This window comes from Eriocheir sinensis, unplaced genomic scaffold (genome assembly GCF_024679095.1).
Source record: "Eriocheir sinensis breed Jianghai 21 unplaced genomic scaffold, ASM2467909v1 Scaffold437, whole genome shotgun sequence".
Taxonomy (NCBI): Eukaryota; Metazoa; Arthropoda; class Malacostraca; order Decapoda; family Varunidae; genus Eriocheir; species Eriocheir sinensis.
In genome coordinates, this window is record NW_026111762.1 from 114,231 (window position 1) to 138,087 (window position 23,857).

Sequence of the window (23,857 nt, forward strand, 5' to 3'; positions counted from 1 at the left end):
CGTTTTGCCCTTGAGCTGCTCTCTTTACTGCAAAACATGGTAGTTGTTATCGAGTGAAATATCAGCTTATAACGGCAACTTCTAATAGTTTTTCTTCTTTCTTGAATTCCACTTACTTCACTTTCTCTCCATAACTTTTAACTTGAACTATGTGCTATACTCAATCGTGCCAGACTCCCCTACCCAGCTTCTTGTATATATCAATTTCCAACCTAAAAACTCTCTCCTGGGCCACAAAAGCGAGATTAATTTATAGTTAGCATTACAAAAGTTAATTTCAGATGTGTTTTGGGGATAGTTAAGTGTCAGAGGCTGGTAAATAGGAGACTCAGTGGACACCAATCTGGCAACGGTGGCTATACTAAATAACTTCTCCCATTACTGCTATAGACCAGTACCTATCACAGTTGTTATTTCCTTAAACACTCTTATACCACCACCACCACCACCGCCACCACTTGAAAAATCACCATCACCACCACCACCACCAACAATAACAATACCTCACCGGCACCACACCTCCACCTCCGCCTGCACTATCACCACCACTAAAACAGCCTCACCATCACTATCATCATCTCCACTACTACTAACTCCCTCCACCGCCGCCACCACCTTCACCACCACCCACCACCACCACCCACCACCACCTCCGCAAAATATTGACACCCGTATCGTATCATTTTCTTCTTATGTGGTTAATTTTCTTCGGCTTCTTCTTCCTCTTCCTCTTCTTCCTCCTCCTCGCAGAAGAAAGAAAAAAACAACAACAACAAGAAAGTCACACAAAGGAAGCCGACAAGCCACAACAGCAATCGGAGGAAGAGGAGGAGGAAGAAGAAGAGGAGGAGGAAGAAGAAGGAGGTCGAAGAATTGTTACTGCAGAATTTATTTATTTTCCCGGAACTTGTCATTATTTTTCTCTTTTATTTTAGCCGCCACATGCTTGCTTTGAGAAGGAGTATAGTAGTAGTAGTAGTAGTAGTAGTAGTAGTAGTAGTAGTAGTAGTAGTAGCAGAAGGGAGTGAAAGAGACAGAAGACACGCATACAGCTAGATAGACAGGTAAGCACAGACAGACAAACAGACAAACAGATAACACAACAACCACAGACGAAGGGACAAAACAATCACCTTAGAGCATTAACTACTGACGGGGAGAGACGCGAAGTGGGTCAGTTGTCAGAGGAAGAAGAGGAAAAGGAAGAGGAGAAGGGAGGAAAAGAAGGAGAGGAGGTGGGTGTTCTGGTGGTCTCTTCTTCCAGCCCTCACCCCCCACCCGCACCGCCCCCGCGCCGCCCATGCCACCGTCTGACTCACTGACTGTTGCCTAATTACTGTGGTCGGGAGGTGATCACATGGAGAGCCTTACTGCCATGTTCCGCCCCTATCTCCAACCCTTTATCTCCCTCGCCTTGCATGGGCACACACACACACACACACACACACACACACACACACACACACACACACACACACACACACACACACACAACTAGAAAACGACACCCTGCAGAACTAGGCAAGGAGAAGGAGACAAAAGAGGAGGAGGGAGAGAGGGAGATAAAAAAGAAAGGTGTCACGCCAGATGCCGATAGCGAGAATATGATCGAGAGCTTAAGATGATCTGACAAGATGCTGTGTGTGGATGCTGCGGTCAGGAGGGATGCGAGGGGAAGGTGACGGGCTGATAATGAGGGTCAGAAGAGAAGGGACAGGGTGCGAGGGAGGCTTCTACTACTGCTGCTGATGATGGTAGTGATAGGAAGGGATATATGCGAGGGAGAATGAGGGAGACTAAGTGATGGGAAGGTCAGTGGTGGGAGAAGGGACACGATGATAGTAAGACACTCATGGGGCATTAGAGAGAGAGAGAGAGAGAGAGAGAGAGAGAGAGAGAGAGAGAGAGAGAGAGAGAGAGAGAGAGAGAGAGAGAGAGAGAGAGAGAGAGAGAGAGAGAGAGAGAGAGAGAGAGAGAGAGAGAGAGAGAGAGAGAGAGAGAGAGAGAGAGAGAGAGAGAGAGAGAGAGAGAGAGAGAGAGAGAGAGAGAGAGAGAGAGAGAGAGAGAGAGAGAGAGAGAGAGAGAGAGAGAGAGAGAGAGAGAGAGAGAGAGAGAGAGAGAGAGAGAGAGAGAGAGAGAGAGAGAGAGAGAGAGAGAGAGAGAGAGAGAGAGAGAGAGAGAGAGGGGGGGGGGGTCAGTGGCTCACGGGTCTGGACTTGTCTTTCTCGTCAACTTTTTTTTATTCACTTCCATTGCGAAAAATCGTGATTATTAAGCTTGTTTTTATATCTCTTTAATTTTGAGTCTGTTTTTGTTTTAATTGTTTTCCTCGTGCGACTTTTTTTTATTTCCCTCTTCTTCTTCTTCTTCTTCGTCGAGCAAGAGTACCGTGAATCGTATTTGAGGTGTCATAAAACAAACGTTAACATTAATAATAAAACAAAAAGTACAGACGCTTGGATTTGTGGTCTTACGCGAATCTTTATGAGTGATGCTTTTCTGACGTTAAAAATATATGGATCAATTCTCCGCCGTTTCTTTTAGCAGACCTTGGTGTATTTCGTTATATCACGTCTCGAGCTATGTGTTAGTTACGTCATCGTTGTGGCGCGGTTTATGCAACAATTTTATCACCGCTATAACCCAAACAACGATCGCAAACACCACAACCTCCAAATCCACACTTTTACCCTCGCAACCATCACCAGCCTCTTCTTTTTTATCTCCCTTTACCATTAACAACACCAATCTCAGGTTCACCAGTACCCTTTCTCTCACTCTCACCTAAACAGTACCATCACCATTCCCCTCAATACACCATTCCTACCACCATAGACACACTAGCACACAACCACCACCATCATCACTACCACAACCAACACTATCCTCATTTTTTCAATTTCAACAGTACTCTTCCTCTCACCCTGCTCTAAAGATTACCCTCACCATGTCCTACACACACACCATCACGAGCACAAACACACACACTCCCACACAAACAGTATCCTCACCATCCCTTACACACACCACCACCACGGCAACCACACAAACACACTACCACACATCCGCAACACAACGAGACCCACACACCAGCGCAGAGGAACAGCTGCCACCGGACATCAAGTGCACGCGTCCAGAGTATCACAGCGTCAGCGAGGACAATTATGCAGCAAAGAGGCACCGGGGAAGGAGAGAGCGCACAGCGGGTACCCACACACAGGAGGCAGAGGAGGAGCGCACGCGAGGTCCCGGAGGCGGCGGCGCGTGCTCGGTTAGACCACACGCGTCCACGCTCCCAAACAGGCCGCGGGTCACAAGGGAACTGTGGGAGATAGCCGGTGGCCCTCCCTGCACCTCCGCCTGACTCCTCCCCGCCCCCGCTCTCGGCTGTGGGGGCGGCCGAGGAGCTTGTTTTCAAAGGTCGTCGACGTACATGTGAGAATGTTTCATTGGGCGTCACGAACTTACGAGCCGATCCTGTGATGCCATGTATATATTGGTGTGTCCTGATGTGTTTCTTCAGGCCCAGGGTGCATGAGGGTAAAGGAGAGGAAGGGGAGGGAAGTGTGAGGGTGGGGGTGAAGGAGGGTAAGGGTAAGGGTGAGGGTGGGGGAGGGAAGGGTGATGGCGAGGGTGAAGGCGGGCGGGCGGGTGGGAGGGCGGGGAGGTGGGAGGGGAGGAGCACAGGATGTTGTGACGTGATGAGATTGCGTGACCTTGAGTTGCGTCGCGATTCTGAGGCCAAGGTCGAGTGTGAGTGTTGTTGTTATTTTTGTTATTGATATTGCTGCTGTCGTAGCTGCCACTGTTCTTACTAGTGTTACATGCGCACTTTTCCTCCTGCATCATATTTGTTAATACACACACACACACACACACACACACACACACACACACACACACACACACACACACACACACACACACACACACACACACACACACACACACAAACTCACACAAACACACAGAAAATCACATATAAGTCTATCACTTCCTCGTATGACAACAACAAATAATAACCAACAATAGACTGCAACATACGCCAACTCATCACCACCACCACCACCACCATCACTACCACCACCACTCCCACTACCACCATGAGAGAGGGGTAGGCGAAAAAGAAAGATGACAACGAATGTGAAGACGAAGAAAAGGAAGACAAGGAAGAGGAAGGGGCGGAGGAAGATGTCCCTTTTATTTTTTGCATCTTTCCCTGTTTTCCTTTGTAGCCTTCGATCCGTCTCTCATAAAAAAATATCCACTCTATATCTAATTTTCACCTTCAGGCCTCCCTCATATTTCCTTTATTCTGCCTCACCTCATTCTTATAATCATGTACCTACCTCACCCCTCACATTACCCCCTCTCCCGGCCTCACTCGGCTCCTCCTCAAGGCCTCACTTCCAGCCTCCTCTCACCTCACCTCACCCAAAGTTTTAGGAGCCTGCCTCACACCGACTCCTCCCTGTTGCACCCTAATTCAGCTACTGTCCTTCCTTCCTTTCATTCAGACCCCTCTCTCCTTGCCTTCCACTCCCTCCCTCACTACCTTCCCCTTTCCCCCTCCCTGCCTCCCCCTCTCCTCCCGCCCTCCCCCTCTCAAGCCAAACACAAACACTTTCCCTCATATGTATTTGTTTTTTCCTCGCCCTCATTTGAATACCGCCGCCGAGAACGCAAAACAGTAAACACAGGATAAAGCAAAAACACACGCGGACCAATTTGCATTCACTCTTCGCACATCCGCTCAGCAATGGACGAAGAGGCGCTACTTAACATATCCCAAAGCAACCACCTCATCTCTCGCCTCCACACAAACACACACACACACACACACACACACACACACACACACATACACACACACACGTACAGCAGCTCCCCGTCAGTCCGTCCGCCCGTCCGTACATGATTCAACATTATGTATATTGGGATAAACACGAAGGAACCCGCGGCGGACCTACAAGCACAGGGAGGAAGAATATTTGCTTAAACTCACCAGCCACGCCATGCCGACTGACCCCGCGGACGCCCACTACCGACCGACCAGCACGCCGACCGACTGATCTTTTTTCCCTCTCTTTTGCGCTTCTTCGCTCCTCTGGAAAAGAAGAGAAAATATGGTTCAGAACGACGTGCAGCGAACTTAGATATTTACACACAAACTAGACTGAAAATATATAAATAAATGATAAAATATACGATTCAGGACCACTTTCAGAAAACTTATATTTCAACATTGACTAAAACAAAAAAATATAGGAATAACTGGCAATAAAATACGATTCAGAACTATTAGAGAAAACTTAAACAACGCAACCCAAACTACAGTGAAAAAAATATACTGATAAATAAATAAATAAATAAAAACCACTAGCAGAAAACTTCAATATTTCAACACAAACTAAACGGGAAAAAATAAATAAGTGCAAAAAGACGATAATTAGGAAAGCAGCGGCAGGAAAAAAATAATGACGACCTTTTCCTTGCCACACAGAACTCGTCTCATTTTCCAGAAACAATAATGCCTTTTCAAACACTTCCTTATGAAAGACAGCTCTCCAACTGACCTCCTGCCCCTTCAACCTTCTCCTGCCCCTTCTACGACCCTTTCTCCTTCTCTCCTCCACGTCCTTTCTCCGTTCCCCCTTTCTTATCTCTCGTCTCCCCCCGCCTCCCTTGCTCGCTCTCTCTTTTTCCCTTGTTATGAAGACTAACGCGTCTGCTAAGTTTGTTGTTTTAGACTTCCAACTTCCTTCCTTCTTGGCTTCTCCACATCCTTCCTGCCTTGCATTATCCCCAAGTCTTTCTCCTCCCTTGACCCCTTAACTTACCTCCTTTCATCCCTCATCTCCCTGCCTCCCTCCCTTGCTCAGCCTCCCTTTATGAAAACTAATACACCAGCTGTTGCTTCTCTTCTATTTCTACGCCTTCTGTATCCACTCTTTCTTGTTCTATTCTCCACCTCTTTTACCCTACATACTTAAACCTCATGATTCACTCTCTTCCACTTTCATTTTTCCTTGCTCCTATTCCTTCAGCCCTCTCATATGTCTCCCTTGCGGCTTTTCTCTTCCCTCCCCTTCTACTCCCTCCAAAACCACTCTTCCTTACTCTTTCTTCACACCCTTCAACTTCCCTTCTCCCTTGTTTTATTCTTTCACTCTTCTCCTATGCCTACCTTCCAACCCCATACTCTAACCCCTTCTTCGGCCCAGCGGGATTGTGCCCTGACCGTGTTGACTCAGTACCTGCATTCGGGGAGCCTCGCCTGGCCGCCGCCCGCCCCGTGTTGACCTCTGGAAACGTTTATTTTACTGAGTCAACGCGAGGCTCCCCCAACAAGGCTCAGGCTACGGTGTTATGGCTGCCCAGGGACCCACAGACGACGGGGTACAGGGAGTGAGGGAGGGAGAGGGAGGGAAGAGATGGGATAGTGACAGAACGAGGAAGTGAAAGGAAAAGAACGAAGGATAAAGAAAGGAGACAACGTATAGAAAGGGAAAGAAGGAATAGAGGACTGACGATGTGAAATAAAGATGAGAAAACCGATGTCGAAAAAAATAAATGCATAGATAGAGAGACAGAAACTGCGAAAGAGCGAGAGAGAAGAGAAAGAGAGTTGGAGGAGAGGAGGAATTCGTGCTGATAAGATGGATGAGGCGAAGGAGACAGCGAGGGACGAAGGATACGGGCGGCGGAGATCCTTGGGACGCGGGACACTTAGAATCCAAGGGTCAGGAGGATAAGGAACTCTAGAGGATTCCAGGACCAGGGACGCTTGAGAACCTAGGATTTAGTACTTTAGGATTCCTCGAAAAGATTCAGATACTTATGGAATTTAACTCGTTACTGTCCCCCTAAGCACCTCCCTCCTCCTCCTCCTCCTCCTCCTCCTCCTCCTCCTCCCCTCGTCCTCCTCCTTCATGGCCCCTAACTTCCGTTCCTCCTCTAAGCTCCCTACGCCCTTAGTCTGATCCCTAAATGGTCCTTCGGCGTCCTTTGTAGGTAGGATCACGACTCACATCCACTCATCCACCCGTGATACCCTCCTCACACATCCTCCTCACCCATCCTCACCCACGCCTCGTCCACACCCCAATCACCTTACGACCCATCCTAATACCCACTGGCTTATTATTCAACCCCTAATGACGTCTTTCTCAACCCCTTCAACCTCATACAACAGCACAATATCTTTTCTGAACCCTCATGTAACCCAAAAATTATGCTGTCTTTCTATATTAATCACTTAACAACCCCTTTCGCAGTCACTCATACAACCTTTAATGATGATTTTCTCTTTATCATTCCCACCTCCCAGAACGGAATACCATCTTTCTCAACCTCTCCAACCTCCCACAACAAAAAAAATATGCTTTCTCTACAACGTTTTACCAAAAATCTATTTATCAGTCACCCACAACATGAAGCGGCACTCCTCCACAATCTCCCACACTAGGCAAAGCATCACAACCCTTTCGTCAGGTTCTAAGGTTCAACATAAGATAGTAGCGCTTCGAGATGCGTGTGGCCTTTCATTTAATAGATTTGATCAGACCTTGAGACTGACCAACCTTCGCCTAGCAAGATGCAAAGAAACCCTTGAACATACAAAAGAAGTAAAGTCTCTGGGATATCTTTAGCCGTTCTGAGGCCATTTTTGTTTTATTATGGGGCGAGTCTAGACCAAATGACATCTCTTTAAAGCAACATAAACTACTTCTGCCTGACTAACTGCAATATTACCACTCTCTGCTGGAGATGTTTAAAGATACCTAATCGCGCTCCTGGCAATAAACACAACATTAAGAAGCAAATATAGACCACAGGACATATCTACAAAACGTTAAACTGGTTCTGCTTATCGGCCTAAACAATACAATAAACTCCTAGAGATATTTAAATGATCTAATTGTTCTCTGCTATAAACACATCATCAAATCTTTACCTTGAATGTGTTTACCTTTTGTGAGTTAATGAGGCAATCTAGCTGCTACTTGCCTTGAAATTTAGACCTGAGAGAATAACTTAAGTGTGTTTATAAAGGCATATACACCTGTGCTTAAAGTAATACACGTCACCTTTCGTCTATGGATCAGCTAGTAAGTTAGAAGGTAGCAATAGGCAGGTAGTGAGTTAGTAGTAGGTAATTAGTTAGTAAGTTAGTAATTAAGAACATAACCTGTTATTCATTATGGGAAGTATATAATGAGGTAATGCCCCACTGTAAAGTATCAACCAGTATATATCTTAATGCTCTTCTCTCTCATTCCCATATATAACCAACAAACACTAGGCAAAAAAAAGACCTACAGAAAGATAAAAGAAAAACATCCTGCCCGAATAAGGCGTCAAAACGAGGTGAGAGAGAGAGAGAGAGAGAGAGAGAGAGAGAGAGAGAGAGAGAGAGAGAGAGAGAGAGAGAGAGAGAGAGAGAGAGAGAGAGAGAGAGAGAGAGAGAGAGAGAGAGAGAGAGAGTGACAATGAGACGTGACGGGATGATGTTGTCCTTGTTGATAACGCGGTCAGGCTCTCTCTCTCCAGACCTTATTGGTGGCTAATCTTCGGCGCAGTAAGTGGTAGTCTTAATTTATCAGACGTTTATTGCGCGTCTGATTGGCGAGAACGTAAAGAGAGAAAGAACTAGGCAAGAGAGTGTCTCTCTCTCTCTCTCGAGAGAGAGAGAGAGAGAGAGAGAGAGAGAGAGAGAGAGAGAGAGAGAGAGAGAGAGAGAGAGAGAGAGAGAGAGAGAGAGAGAGAGAGAGAGAGAGATAAAGACAAACACACCACTCCAAGCCCCAGAGACAAACAAACACACAGGGCCCGTCATCTCTACACCCCACCCGCCTACACTGTCATTACACTCTGCCTTCTCTCCCTTCCCTCATTCACCCTGCCAACCTCACCCTCAACCTTCCTCTTGTCCCTCCTATCCTCCTCCCTTTCATACCTCTGCTATCCTACCTGCCAGCATCTTTCTCACTCTCATCCTCTTCTCCCCTTCCCCTCCCTTCTCTCCTTCCTTTTTCCCACCTCTATCATCTTCCCTTCTACTTCTTCCTCCTTCACTCATTCCTCTTTCTCACATCGACTGTATCTTCCGCTACAGTTGCCCCCCCTCCCTCCCCCATCACCCTTCCTTCCCATGCCAATCCTCTTTCTGCCTTCCTCTTCCTCACCGTTGCCATCATCCCTGTTAGAGTCGTCCCCATCTACTGTTCCTTCCCTTCCACTCTTCTTCACCTCCCCTCACGCCGCGCACTCCAGACAGCTCCTGCTGCAGTGCATTCCCAGCAGCGCCAACACCTTCAAGTTCACCTTAGTAAGTGGCTCCCACACCTTTTAAGGCAGGGAATTGATTGGACACCTGCAGACTCCCAGGTAATGATTTAGTGGCGTATGGGACGTGGAGACACGAGGAGGAGGAGGAGGAGGGAGGAGGAGGTTTAGGTGATGTTGCAGGAGGAGCAGGAGGAGGAGGAGGCTGTAGTTCTGAGGCCATGAGATAACTGCTGTTGTCATCGGAAAATACCGCTAAAACACAGCACGGACTCCAAGACATATCGGCTCCTATCGCACTGTTCATTTACCACCTATTAATAATTGTAATTTCGCCCATTAACGCACTCCGCTTATCTCTCTAAGCCAAATACAATCAACTTCTGCATGTTCATCGATCAACTGCGGAACAAATGTTATGAAATGTTGCGTCACCGCGTGACTGAAGCATGGCGGTTAGGTAGATGATTGGATGAGCTCGGTGTGAGTTTGATGGATGCCGCACACGCCTGACGGATGACCCTCGCGAGGTCTGTATGTATGTTCGCCTATATAAGAAGCATTTCTCCAGGTTTATGACCTTGATCAACCAGCACTTGTTCGTTGTTGACACCAGTTGTCCTTCCTTAGACAACATATAGAACATTCATCGTTGCTACTGTGAAAAGGGAGTAATGTGTGGGTACCATATAGAGGAAAGCGTATCTAACATATCTATTGTGTTCTATTATCTAGTTTTACTTAGGATTATATTTCTATGATACTTTATTGTGAGTTTTACCACATTATACCCAGCAACGTCAGTAAATCAATAGTGAAATGAAAACTCAAAGACCTCATTGAGTCTAGTAAGCCAGCTGTTGTCAACAATATTTTACCCTCTGTACATTAAGTAGTATTAAGGTGAATAAAATACATATAAGAAAGGCGACACTGTTTCATCACCCTATTTACGAACTCCTTAAATACCCTAGTGTCAGAATTTAAGTCATGTCACTAATACAAACAGTGTGTCGTCGCCCCAGGTGACCCGACTGCGGGGTTGGCAACATTGGTGTCAGGTGGGTGGTGAAATGGTGAAACTTAGGTGAACTTATGATTTATATTGGTATTGTACTGGTGTATGTCCACATCCGAAAGCGAGGGAGAAGACAGTTATTCTTAAATTACGGAATAAGACTTAGGAGTTAAAATGCCAGATTTGAAGGCAAAGAACCCTCCCCAAAAGAAGATGGAAAAATCGATCACCCTCTTGCCTGATGATTCGCATACGCTACTGCCGTCATAATTTGAATGATTTAGAGTGCAGGACTTTATATTTTTGTGTGGAGAAGAAAAAGTAGCAAAGCACCAAACCCCCATGCCGCTAAGCTAGCAGAAACATGGCAGGCTGAAAGCCGACAGGCAATTGGGACACTACCGGAAAGATTGAGTTAGCCAAACAATATGTCTGGAGCAGCGCGATCATCTCCTCGGTTGTATCACCAGATGGTTGCATCGTGGAAAAGTAAAGCGGAAGTACTTCCACAGTGTAAGCCTTTCACAGTAAGGACCTTTCGGTCCTCCAAAAGAATTGGGAGAGGCAAAACGGCGACGTGGAGAAACATCCGTACCTTCCTCATCCGCCTGAGACATTGAGACGACATCGCTCTCAAGCCTGACAATGCCAGTTTGCTAACCGAGACACCGCTTTACGGCTCAGGAGTTTTCCTCCGGCCCTCTTACTCATCCCAACGGAGGAAGAAAAGGGGACCCAACAGAAGGCATTAAAGAAAGTGGCATGAGTATATTAAAGCTTATCCAGAGTCGAAGCTATCCGATGCCGATATCGCCAAAGAAATAAAAAGTGCTGGAACGTCTGTTCCACTTGTGGCATCCGGACCTAAACATGTCTCACAAGCCCGTCCTCCACGCCCTCCAGGGCTACAGTCACGTTACCCGATACCCCAAAGGGGAGGACGGCACGCCACGCCACCTGCTGTTATGCTTTGAAGTAAGGTAATACTATTGCCTGCGATTGCACACATATGGAAGGTGCAGGGGTGCCTACCACCACCAACGGGCTCGGTACCTCAGTACTCAGCCCACCTGAAACAGGCGTCAGCCTGTTCCTGCTCATGCTGCCTGGCGCCCGGAGTACACGGTCATCCTCACCCTGCAGCTCCTGGGTCAACCCCTGACCACGAAGAACAAAAAAAAAAAAAATCGATCCCAGAGTAGCTGGGTGGCAACCACGGCCCCACCAACGCCCCTCACGTTGAGATTGTGCGTAGGCGCTAATGCACAAAAGGAGATGGTTTACGCAATGCTAGACACAGGAGCAGGAGCGTCCCTACGGAAGAAGATTTATTGTAAACAGAAAGTGGAAGATGATAGTTACAGAACCCCTCTCCATACAAGGGGTAGATCGGACCCAATCCCACAAAGGACTAGCCGAAGTAGTAGTAGACTTTGGGGTAATGGGAGAAATTATAGAAAAGTTTGTAGTAATATCACATGTATAAAGTTACCAACAGCAGTTTTATTGGGCCTAGAATTTATGTGGAGACAAAATGTGTAGCTGCAACTGCTGGCCACACCTGGGGCAGTTTAGTGGAATGGTGGCGCCACCCAGGAAGTGTTCATTCCCCAAGGTGAATGAGATATGTGAGCCTGCACCCAGAAGATCATAAACCTACTTTTAGACGAGATGAGAAGTACCAGTGAAAAGCATACGCTATTAACGTGGCGTCCTTGCTCCCAGGCACGGCAGGTATGTCACTGGAGGCAGAGATTACAGAGCCAGCAAGCCTTATCTCCAAGGTCCAATGATATCCCTTCTTCATTTTATTTCCCGGGTTAGTAACCTTAACTCCTAACGTCAAACAAACCAAAGGCAATTCACTATTCCCCATGCTAAATCAAACTTGAAGAGATATTGAGATGCCAACAGGTGAAGTGATGCATACATTTGAGTTCTGTCACCAGAATACTATCAATCATCGACTAATGAATGTGTAGCGGCTGTCACAAAAACAGCTACAAAGCCGCCTGTCACCCAGTCACGGCAAGATGGTACTGATAAGTTGATAGACGAGCTATTTTACCTCACAACGGGAAAATTGCTGTCTGAAGGCTTAACCCGTAAGCATGGATGTCGGTTTAAAACGAGCCACTCACTTCACACCCCTATTATGTTCACACTTTAAGGCTAAAATGACAAGCCTATATAAAAAGCCATACCCAATACCAGTAAAATATCACAGAAATAGAGATTCAGCTCAAGGACCTTGAGGCCCAGGGTATACGCCCTAGTGCGTCACCCACAGCGCACCTTCTAGTCCCTGTTGCCAAAAAGGATGGTGGAGCTGGGACTTTGTCTCGACTTCCGCGTCGGAACGATGAATTGATTGATGACAAAACATCCACTCCCTAACATTAACCTCATTTTTGCAACAGTTAGGGAAAGTAAAGTATTCACCTCCTTGATTTGCGCCAGGGCTACCACCAAGTCCCATTGGCAGAGGAATCTAAACACTTGACAGCCTTCACGACACCTTATGGCCTCTGGTGAATCTCACTACAGTCCCCTTTGGATTAAAAAAAAACAAAGCACCCCAGCCTATCAACGTGTGGATCGCGAATCAAGTTCTCATAGGTCTGACAGAAGAATTGTATGTATACCTTGATGATTTGATAGTACAAGGGAAAAGACATGACCATCACCTAAAGAACTCCATGCCGTCTTGGAGACAGACTGCAGAAGGCTCACCTGTCCTGGGTGACTCAGAGCAAGGTTCTTTTTCAAAGAGCAAGTAGATTATCTGTCACATTGTTAGTGCTTGCTTGAAGCCTCAGCCTCAAAGGTACAGGCGGTGCAACAAATCACCTGAAAAAAAAACAGTCAAAGAACTTCATACTTTGGGATTATTAACTTTAGAAATTCATTAAAGACTTTACAAGATAGCATCCCACTTAGTTAATTTACTCAAAGGAGTGAAAGTAACCAAGAATGATAAGACACATCTGAAAGTGGACGAAGAGGTATTGCATGCATTTATATTACTTTAAAGAAATCAGCCTAACGACTGACATTGTTTTTAGCCTTTCCGGATTTCCGGAAGCCTTCAATCTCACCAAGCAGATGCGCCGTCAGATAAGGCAATAGGTGGTGGTTGCAACAAAAAGATGAAATGGAAGCCATGTCCCATAGCATATTTTTATAGAACCCTCGAATGGAGGAACGTAATCATCAGCGTAGAGAGAGGCTTTAAAGGTGTCAGCCCATATCTTCAGTACTAACCGACCCCTTTATCTTAAGCAGTTATAGGATACACACATCCTGTCGGACCATAGACCACTGACTTGGCTGTTAAAAGCACAGTGGCCCAGCAAGGTGGATTGCACGCTGGTGACACTTCTAGGAGAATTTGACTTCAGTATTGATTATCTCCCAGGCTCCAGCAACATGGTAGCAGATTTTTTTGTCAAGGATTAGGAATCAGGAGAGGACGTGATAGAAGGCGAATTGATGCTCGAATTATCTGTCACCCTTACGGGTGTGGTATGGCGTCTGTCGCTCTCCGGAGGGACATGACAAACAGGATAAAGTTTCTCCATTGGAGTCTGGCTGACCTTATGGAGCACCAGGATCGCGATCCTGGAACTGAGAGAGAATTGAAGTTGATGCTTTTGAAAACCACCGGTGGTAACGTACATGAGAGAGATGAGAGAAAGGTTGCAGAGAGGAGCAATGTAACGTTAACAGCCAAGAGGCACTTCAAAAAACTGCCTCTTAGTGAAGTGTGTAGAGAACGGCATTCTCTCAATGGATGTTTGCGATGAATACAAATAAAGCAGAAAAGACTGCTATCGTTCCACCGTAAGCTACATTCCTAACGCGTTAGCTTTTGCGCATTCCATGCTACCGCAGTGCGGAGGCACTATGTTGCTGGCATCGCTGTCGCAGCTTCGTACTGGCTGGAAATGAAGTGACGAGCACAGTCGATCTGTCCTGTCTAGTTGTCGGTTTAAGAAGAGGGATCTCCGCCAGCTCCATCTTATGAGGTATCCAGAGGTTGCCAACCGTTTGACAGAGTCCATGGATATTAATGGACCTTTGTCTGTTTCAGACGAAGGCTATAGGCATACCGACAGATAGACGTCCTGTCACGCTTCTTGGTAGTAACCCCTTCGTATGAAGGCAGCTATGAAGTGGCAGCTGCGTTCTACAAGAACGTAGTCTGTGTACACAGCATCCCGCCGATTCTAGTCACGGATCAAGTGAAAGGAGTTTCGTCAATTTCTTACAGAGTTGACTGTGTTGTTACAGATTGATCATCTAAGGACAACTTCCTTATCACCCGTCTGGTGCAAATGGTGTGATATAGAAAGGGCCTAATGGCACCTTAATAAATATCTTGAAAGAACTTTCAAAGGAGGACAATCGCGGTATCTGGGACCAAATGCCTGGTTGCAACACACGCCATACCGTCCTACCACCGTGTTCTGAAAGATTCACCATTTTTCTTGCTTTTCTCTCGGGACCCAAATGTTCCTTTTGAAGTGCTTTGAGAACAACTCCAACCTTTAAAAGGCAGATGTTGACAATATAAAGCATTTACTTAGTGTCGCAGCGGACCTATAAAATATGTCAGACCAATATAGATAGGATGCAGCAGGAGTCAGAAAGAAGAATGTTTTAGAAATCCAAACTCAAAACAGGTGGTAGTAGGAGATCGGGTTCATTAGTATTGTATGTACAATATGAACCAAAGAAGCTCCAGCCCTGTTCAATGGACCCTGTAGGGGTGCTAGAAAATAAGTTCTAGTCTTACGGTCGACTGCGTCAGTGTTAGGAGGTGGTAAGATCAAGACAGTTCACACAACAATGTTCAGGTCGTTCACGAGGACTCCCTCTTGGCTTCTATGACTCTCCTAATGTCAGGCGTGTATACCCTCTCCTGATCAAGTAGTAGAAGGACCCACTCCCATGACTTCGTTCCCCTGAGGAGCCGCTGCCATTGTCCTTTCCAGTCTTCCGAGCCTCCCACCGGCCCTGTCTCCTCAGATGCTTCTAGAGGTCCCTCTATTATTCCCTCATTCCTTCAGAGCCCTGTGTCAGTCGCTCATTAAGGCCCAATACGGTAAATTTCCTTCCTCCCCAATGTGATGGACCGTCCCTCTTGAGTATCGCTAACGACCAACGAACTGATGCCCCTATAATTACAGATCCTGGGAGTTGCTCCTCTCTGTCTTCTCCCTTGATCCTCCTGAGCAACCCATTCGTCCCGGCTCGTCTTCTCCTCAGTCTTTAAGATGCTGTTGACAGGACGGTACTTATGTTGTCCCTGTCGTCATCAAGACGGACGACATCCAACGTCCCTCTCATCAACGTGGCAAATCTAACAGCGGAAGTTTCCGTTGGTCGATTGAATATATGAATCAATCGTTCCCCACTGTTGGTCTACCCAGGCGCACCTCTAGACTCCCTTTCACATTGAGATGGAGTAGTTATTCAAAGATCTAACAGCTTTCTGTCGGCTATGAGGTAGAGATGGAAGCCTGCTCGACTCACAGAAGCGAGGGGTCAGGATTTCCTTTGCCTGGTAGCAAACTCTTCAAACACGGCCACTCAGGCCCAAATAGATGTGATACACGGGAAGCTCTCCCAGCTCTACACACTCTGTCCACAGAAGAGAGACGTCAACTTAACTCATCAGGAAGTCCCTTCAACGCCACAGTTCGGGGACTTCCGTCATGTTCATTTCCGCCATCTCCTGTCTAGAGTCCGCCTGGCTTTGGCCTCAGCTATTATCCGCCGTTCTCACTAAAAAAAACTCAGTGAAATTGAAGGAAATGCGTATTTTGAGACTATCCTTCTCATTCAGTTGGCACTAGTGACCTGAATCATGATACTTCAACCAAGCTTGGCCTTCAGCAGCTGTCCCAAACGCAGGTTTCTCTCCTCCTTCCAAATGATGTACTATTTCGTGCTCAGCAATGCGTCAGCCCATTACCCAGGCATACTTTTTCCTGCAGCACATGAATATTTAGCATTGTATAGAGATGTCTCAGGGTTATTTCTAGCAGTACGCTTCAGAACCTCTTCACTTTCTACTTCTACAAATCCCCACAGTGATCCGACGTTCGATGTTTAAAATGGACGCGTTGCCTTTCATCTCGATGGCACGCCGCATTGCACACCGACACGCTTTCCACTTACTCTGCGGTTTCTGAAGACCGCACTCACTATATGCTCTAGACTTTTGACCGCTGTACTAAACACCACCTGCTCTATGTATGTCCCCCTGTCGCCCCTTGTTCACTTCGACTTCTGTCCAGCGCTGGTGAGATCGCTCTCTTCTCGATCGCCCAGACGCCCTCTCGTGTTCTAAGTCTCCTCAGAGTCTTCCCCGGTCTTCATCCCGTCTCCTGCGGGCTGGGTCTTCGCTACCGATACTCCCCAGGTGGTCACCATGGTCTGCCCGGACAGCCCGGTCTCCAACACAGGCAGACCATCAACGGGACGTGGGTCTCTCAGCTCCTCGGTAAGGGCTGTGGTGCCCACTCCGACGCCTTCAGCCTCCTCGCCTCTGCTACTATGGACGGTGACGCCCCTGCTGACGGTTCATCGCGCCCCCTTCCACATCGGACGACGTGGTCTCATCGCCCTGGCCAAGACTCCCTTGGCCCCTTCCCCTGCTGCCGTCGCCCGGGCCGTCTCTGACCCCCCTGCTGGACCTCCCTCCCGCACTTCACGCGCTCCCAGGAACTGGTCTCCGGTCCTCACTGACCCCTTCCTCCCTTGGTGGGTGGCTGCTCCTCCTCGGCGTCGTCCTCGTCGCCGGTGGGGTGGCCTTCTTCTGTCTTCAGGTCCTGGTCTCGCAGGCCTCCTCCCACGATCCCGCCATCCCCTGCCTTGGCCCCTCCATGGTCGTCCGCCGGGCGGAATGCTTCAGCCACGAGGACGTGGCGTGATTTAACGGGGTATGTGGTGCCCGAGGGCTGCGACATACACTCGCGTCATCATCATCTTCACCGGCAATATTTCTTCCGATGACAACATGGTATCGACCGCAAACACAACACGGACTCAAGACATGATTGTCCCCACACGCACTGTTCATTTACCAACCTATACACAATTGTAATTCGCCCATTAACGCACCCGCTTATCTCTCTAAGCCAACACAATCAACTGCGGCCAAAAACACGATCAACCGCGGAACAAAATGTTGTGAAAACAAAGTTGCGTCACTGCGTGAATTAAGTATGTCGGTTAGGTAGATTATCAGAAGGAGCTCGGTGAGTTTGATGTATGACTCACACGCCTGACGTATTACCCTCGCGATGTTTGTATGTATGTTCGCCTATATAAGAAGCATTCAGGCTTGATCAGATCAACCAGCACTCTGTTCGTTGTTGGACACTCAGTTGTCCTTCCTAGACAAATATGGTAGAAACATCATCGTTGCTACTGTGAGTATGGGAGTAATGTGGTACCATAGAGCAGTGTTCTTCAACTTTAAGATCATGCACCTTCCGAGCTCTGAAAAATTCATGTACCCAATGCATAATGCACCCAGTCTGGTACTTCGCCGTCTACATGCCACAAACACAAATTAACTCATATTCAAGATATTAGACATGTGGATAGTGAATGGAAGGAATGACACGGGTATGTACTGTACATCGAGTTAATTTCCTGAGTATTTTCGTTGTTGCTTCTGTAGCATAACAGCGGAAACAATGAGAAATTGCTCATCTGCATACCTGTGCAGTTTCTTCCATCCACTCCCCATCATTATTTACTACTCACCAATATACGAGCGATTTTGAGTGGTTAAGTCGGGAGCTAACTGACTGTGCGTCCGAAGGAACGTGAAGAATGAGGGCAGCACTGTACTGAGGTATACCTCTACTATCAGCGCCAGTGACACGTTCAATAATGGGGTACACCGCCGCAGGACCGCAAGTTTGTACGTTGCCAACCGTGAGGCGCGAATTCAGTCATTGACAAAACCCTGTCGAAAAGTACCTATACTAAATTCCTTGGTACTTTTCCCCTCATACCTTTGGGGCAGTATCTGCCTCCTATCTGGGGAAATGGCCTTTTATATCAGTATAGTAACTATAGTTAATACTCGGAGGTAATATACCAATATAGGCTACATATTTTAATACTATAATCTCAATTTAAACACTCTTACATTACACTTACAATTTCTTCCTAAAACACCTTTTCAGTGTGTAATTCTGTACCACTAGCCTTTGTCATGTACCCTCCATGTACCCCATTACCTACAAAATTCCCTTGAAAAATCATGGTAACTTGGGGTGCACCATGCACCAGGTTGACTATCACCGCCATAGAGGAAAGCTTTTATCTAATATATCTGTGTTCTATTATCTTAGTTTTACTTAGGATTATATTTCTATGATACTTTATTGTGTGAGTTTTACCAATATTATACCAGTGTTAACGCCAGTAACCACAGTGAAGAAACCTGAAGACTATCATTGAGTCTAGTAAGCCAGTCGCTGGTTTAAACAATATTTACCTCTGTAATAAGGTATTAAGGTAGAATAAATACATATAAGAAAGGCGACACCGTTTCATCACCCCATTTACGAACTCCTTTAAATACTCCTAGCATACCGGGTCAAGTGTCACTAATAAATTAGTGTGTCGTCGCTCCTGTGTGACCCGGGATTGCGGGCGCAACAAGGTAAAAAGGGAAACTCATGAAAATAGGGCGAGAACTATTTCCGGTTTTAATTTTAATTCTGCATTAGCCTCTGTAACACACACACACACACACACACACACACACACACACACACACACACACACACACACACATCGTCATCCTCTCTCCTTGCACTGAAGTAAAACGAAACAGTATCCGTCGACTTCTGTTTTCTTCCGTGCCACATTTTTCCGACAAAGAATGAAGGACGAAGAATTTCACTGTACCAAAACTTCTTGGAAACGATACCTTAAGGGCAGGATTCTCCGTTGTAAGGGCGTAGGAAGCGTTGACGATATACAAGAACATTAATCTTTTGCTGTAAGGACACTAAATGATGCGGCTACTTGGTAACTCTAGCGCAAAGTTTTTCGCAGTAGCGGTACGATCTACGAAGGGCTCCATTGGTCTATGCGTCGCCTCTTTCGCAGTAGATACACTAGACAGCGAGACACATGACACAGCTACAAGTATACTACCGAGGATTCGTATGTGGTATGGCATGGGAAACCCTAGAGTACGAAACTGAATTACTGAAAGAAGGATAGTAAGAGAGGAAGAAAGTTGGAGAAGAAAACAAAGAAGTACTGTAGAGGATACTTATATAAAGCAGAAGAAAAGAAGGTGAAGGCTGAGAAAAAGGATAATGGAGCGAGGAAATAAAATGATCAAAGAAAAGTGTTTTAGGTAAGAAGAGAAAACATGGTGAATGGAGAGAAAATAAGAAACAGAATGAGGAATAAAGGTGCGAAAGGGAAGTCGCTGGTAAATACGAAAGAAAGAACGAACATGAAAATGACAAAATTGGAAAGAACAGAATGGAGAGCAGTGTGTGTGTGTGTGTGTGTGTGTGTGTGTGTGTGTAAAATGAAAAGAAGAGAAAGAATAAGATTATTTTGAGCGGAAAAAGACTAACGCGGAAATATCAGATAAATCTGAATGGCCCAAAACCATTCAGAGAGAAAGATTGGTGTCAAAAAGAAACAAAAACTATACAAAAAGACGAGAAAGCTTATATATTATACATTGCCTGTTTTGTCATCTCGCTGACGGAATTACAAAAAAACACAAAAAAAACTAGCGGCCAGAAGGACAAAAAGAAGTAAAAAAAATATAGAGAGAGAAAGTAACGTAGAAAGAGGCCACAAAGAATCAACTGTGCTTCCTTATTCCTTACTTTTTGATACTTTTTTCATCTTTTTATTCCTCTCCTTTTCTCATCTCATTCCTTTTTCCTCACGTTTTTTTTTTTTTCTCAAATTTGTTCATTTTCTTATTCCTCACTTCTTTATGTTTATTTTATTCCTCCATCTTCCTTCCTTCCTCTCCTTCCTCTTCTCCTCATCTCTTTTCCTGCTTCACTGCTTTCCTTCTCCTTCATTTTCACTCTGTTCATTCTTCCTTATTCCTCACTCTTTTTATGTTTATTTTATTCCTCCATCTTCTTTCCTTTTATTCTCCTTCCCTCTCACCTCTATTCGTTTTTTCTCACTGCTTCCTTCTTTCTCAATTCTCGTTCATTTTGCTTATTCCTCACTTTTTATGTTTATATTTTCCTCCATCTTCTTCCTCCTTCCTCTTCTCACCCTATTCCCTCGTTTTTCTCACTCGCTTCCTTCTTTCTTTTTCCTTTCAATTTTCGTTCATTTTTGCTTATTCCTCACTTTTTATGTTTCTATTTTTTCCTCCATCTTCTTTCCTCTCCTTCCTCTTTCTCATCTCTATTCCTCGTGTTTTCTCTACTGCTTTCCTTTTCCTTCTTCTCTCAGTTTCGTTCATTTTTGCTCATTCTTACTTTCTTTTATAGTTTATTTTTTCCTCCATCCTTTCCTTTCTTTCTCCTTCCCCTTCATCTCTATTCGTTTTCTTTATTCCTCATTGCTTTCCTCTCTTCTTCTTTACTCAATTTTTCGTTCATTTTCCTTATTCCTTACTTTCTTTTTAATGTTCATTTTTTCTTCCTTTCCTCTACTCCTTTTCTCATCTTCTTTTCTTCCTTTTCTTTCCCACTTCTTTCTTTATTCTTTTCTTTTCCCCATTTCATTCATTTTCTAGGTCTCATGATTCATTATATATAATGTGATTTTCTTGCCTGAATTATAAATATTAACTCTCCGTCATCATCATTATCACTACTACTACTTCATTATTATTATTAGGATCATTAAACACACAATGGAGAATGAAAGGCGGCTTCCTGCTTCCTTATATAATTTCTTACCGTAAACATCATATACTAACCCATCCGCCCTTCTGTCTCCCCGCACCCTCAAGTATCTCTAGCTAACAGCCCCCTTCCCCTAACCCCTTCGTTCCTCTCCTTGTCTTCTCATTCCTTCTATATACCCCATACTAGTCCTCCTCCTTTTTCCCCCTCCTTCTCTTCTTTTCCTCCTTCCATTCCCTGTCTCCCATTCCTCTTCAAGCTTCCGTACACAACCCTTCTAGTCCTCCTCCCTCCCTCTCTCCACTCCTTCCTTTCCTCCTCCCTACCCTCTGCTCCTTCTCCCATCTTCCTCCCTTCACACCATAATAAGAAATATGATTTTCTTTTTTTTCTCGGAGGTAAACTCCAGTCTCGTTAATCTGTCGGCCCTCCATAAAAGAGAAGAAAACCTCCTCCTCCTCCTCCTCCTCCTTTCCTTTCGCTCCTCCTCCTCCTCCTCCTCATCTTCCTCCCTCTCGTCTATGTCGTCTCCCACGCCTGCCAAACCATCGGACTAGAAAACACAACAGGAAGCGACCACAAAAGATTAATAAAGGAGAAAAAGGAGAAAAAGGAGAAAATAATATGTATACGAGCAGAGGGAAAAAGATAAGAAACACGGTGTCGTTGATCCCAAACTGAAGCCAGGCTGAGAAGAGGGAAAGTGTATATATAAAACAGGAAGCAGAAAACATTGTGAGACCAAACAAGGAAGAAAAGAAAAAAAACAAGGGTCTCTACGTCATGTGTGGATACTGACTGCACACACACACACACACACACACACACACACACACACACACACACACACACACACACACACACACACACCGACATTTTATTACACCCAATTCACATGCAAATTTGAGGCGAATAAAACATGAACAATCAAACAAAAATAATAAATATATATAAAAGGAATAGAAAATCAAGTGTTTACACAGACATGAGAGTGAAGGAAGGAAGAAAAGGATAGAAAGAAAGAAAGAGAAAATACTAGAACGTGAAGAAAAGGAATAGACAAAGAGGACGAAAATACACAAGAAAGAAAAAGGAAAAGAAAGAGGAGAGAAAGTAGATAGCAAAAAAAAAAATCCACAAAGAACATGAAAGTGGGAGGTGAGAGGAAGAGAAAACGCAAAACATGGAAGAAAAAGAAAGACAAGACAACCTCCTCACCTTCCAGCATTAATGATTTACTCAAGAGCCAGGGATCGAACAACTATGGCAATGCTTGTGGTACGTACCCAGGGCGAGAGCTGTTTAGTTCCGGAGGCGGAGATACAGCTACGTCACAATACTTTGACGAGCCTCCATATTTCAGTCGACTCCATGGAATAGTTCACCTTTCTGCCATGTGAATCTGTAAACGGTTGAATTTTCTCGCATCTCTGCTTCCATGACGACCACCACCACCATGCAGTACACACGCTTGTTCTTGTTCAGACATTTCAGGGTGACATTAGATACTGTTGACTTCAAAACCAGACTTGTTCACACATCCCGAAAAAGAAAAACAACAGGATAAGATTCATAGATGACACAATAACATTCTAAACAACATTGCCAACTTAAACAACAATGCCAAACAAACAACAATTGCCATTTACTGCACGGAACATCGTGACTTCGGAAGGTTTTTCTTTAGATTGAGAAAACGTCATTTATTTTCAGCTAAGAACCTTTAAGTATGGGAAAGATATATATATATATATATATATATATATATATATATATATATATCTATATATATATATATATATATATATATATATATATATATAAACTATAAACACTGCCTGCGCTAGAACGGGCTGGGCCGACCATCAGGCCTTACCTGAAGAAGCTTCTTGGGCTGACCATCAGGGCCCCACTGAAGATGCCTATTTGGCGCAATAGGTAAGAACGTAAAAAATATATATATATATATATATATATATATATATATATATATATATATATATATATATATATATATATATATATATATATATATATATATATATATATATATATATATATATATATATATGTAGTCGTGCCTACGATGTGTTGGTATGTATGAGGGTTACTAAGACGTGCCATCAGTTATGGACTGCAATGTAATGTCTTCATAATAATGGTATATGTAAGATGGTAATGTTTGTAATAAGGTAAGATAGTAACTATAATGCAGGAAAATAGGGGAATAGGGAATGAAGGAGGTGGAGAAGTGAGGGAGGTGGAGAAGTTAAGAGAGAAGAGAGGTAACGTGAGAAGGGGATATGGAGGCACTATCTGAATGTTATGACCTCGACCTGAGAGGTCACAAATCCATTAGACGGCCCAGGTCCCTTGACAGAGGCACCCTTGTTGGTCCTGGGGACAATCTGCCTGAAGGGTGAGGAATAACGGAGAAGGCAGACTGTTAGAGGAAGCAAGAAAGGGAAGATGTGAGGACGTGTCCCTCCTGACTTCTGCCTTTGGTAATGACTTGACGAGGATAGGATATGAGGCTTTCCATCCGAGTGTTATAGGTGGACAAAGCGCAGTCCAAGGTATGGATTACAAGGCTATTATTAATTCCCAATAATTGTATATTATTTTATGCCAGTCATAGATATGTGATTGGTGTATTAGATAAGATGACATT

The 23,857-nt window shown here is 45.1% G+C and overlaps 1 protein-coding gene across 2 annotated transcripts in view; it reads right to left on the reverse strand.

The window, feature by feature from the left end:
* The window catches only part of LOC126992308 (uncharacterized), a 39,919-nt gene extending 17,421 nt beyond the window's left edge, over positions 1 to 22,498 (reverse strand). The window contains exons 1-2 of one of the 2 annotated variants that reach the window (XM_050850975.1): positions 22,473 to 22,498; positions 5,006 to 5,107 (exon numbers count right to left, since the gene is read on the reverse strand). The gene's annotated coding sequence lies outside the window, so the exon portion shown is untranslated. Of the gene's footprint in view, positions 1 to 3,090; positions 3,298 to 5,005; positions 5,108 to 22,472 lie in introns of those variants that run through there. The other variant, XM_050850977.1, reaches the window with a different exon arrangement.
* Between the last annotated feature and the right edge of the window lie 1,359 nt (positions 22,499 to 23,857).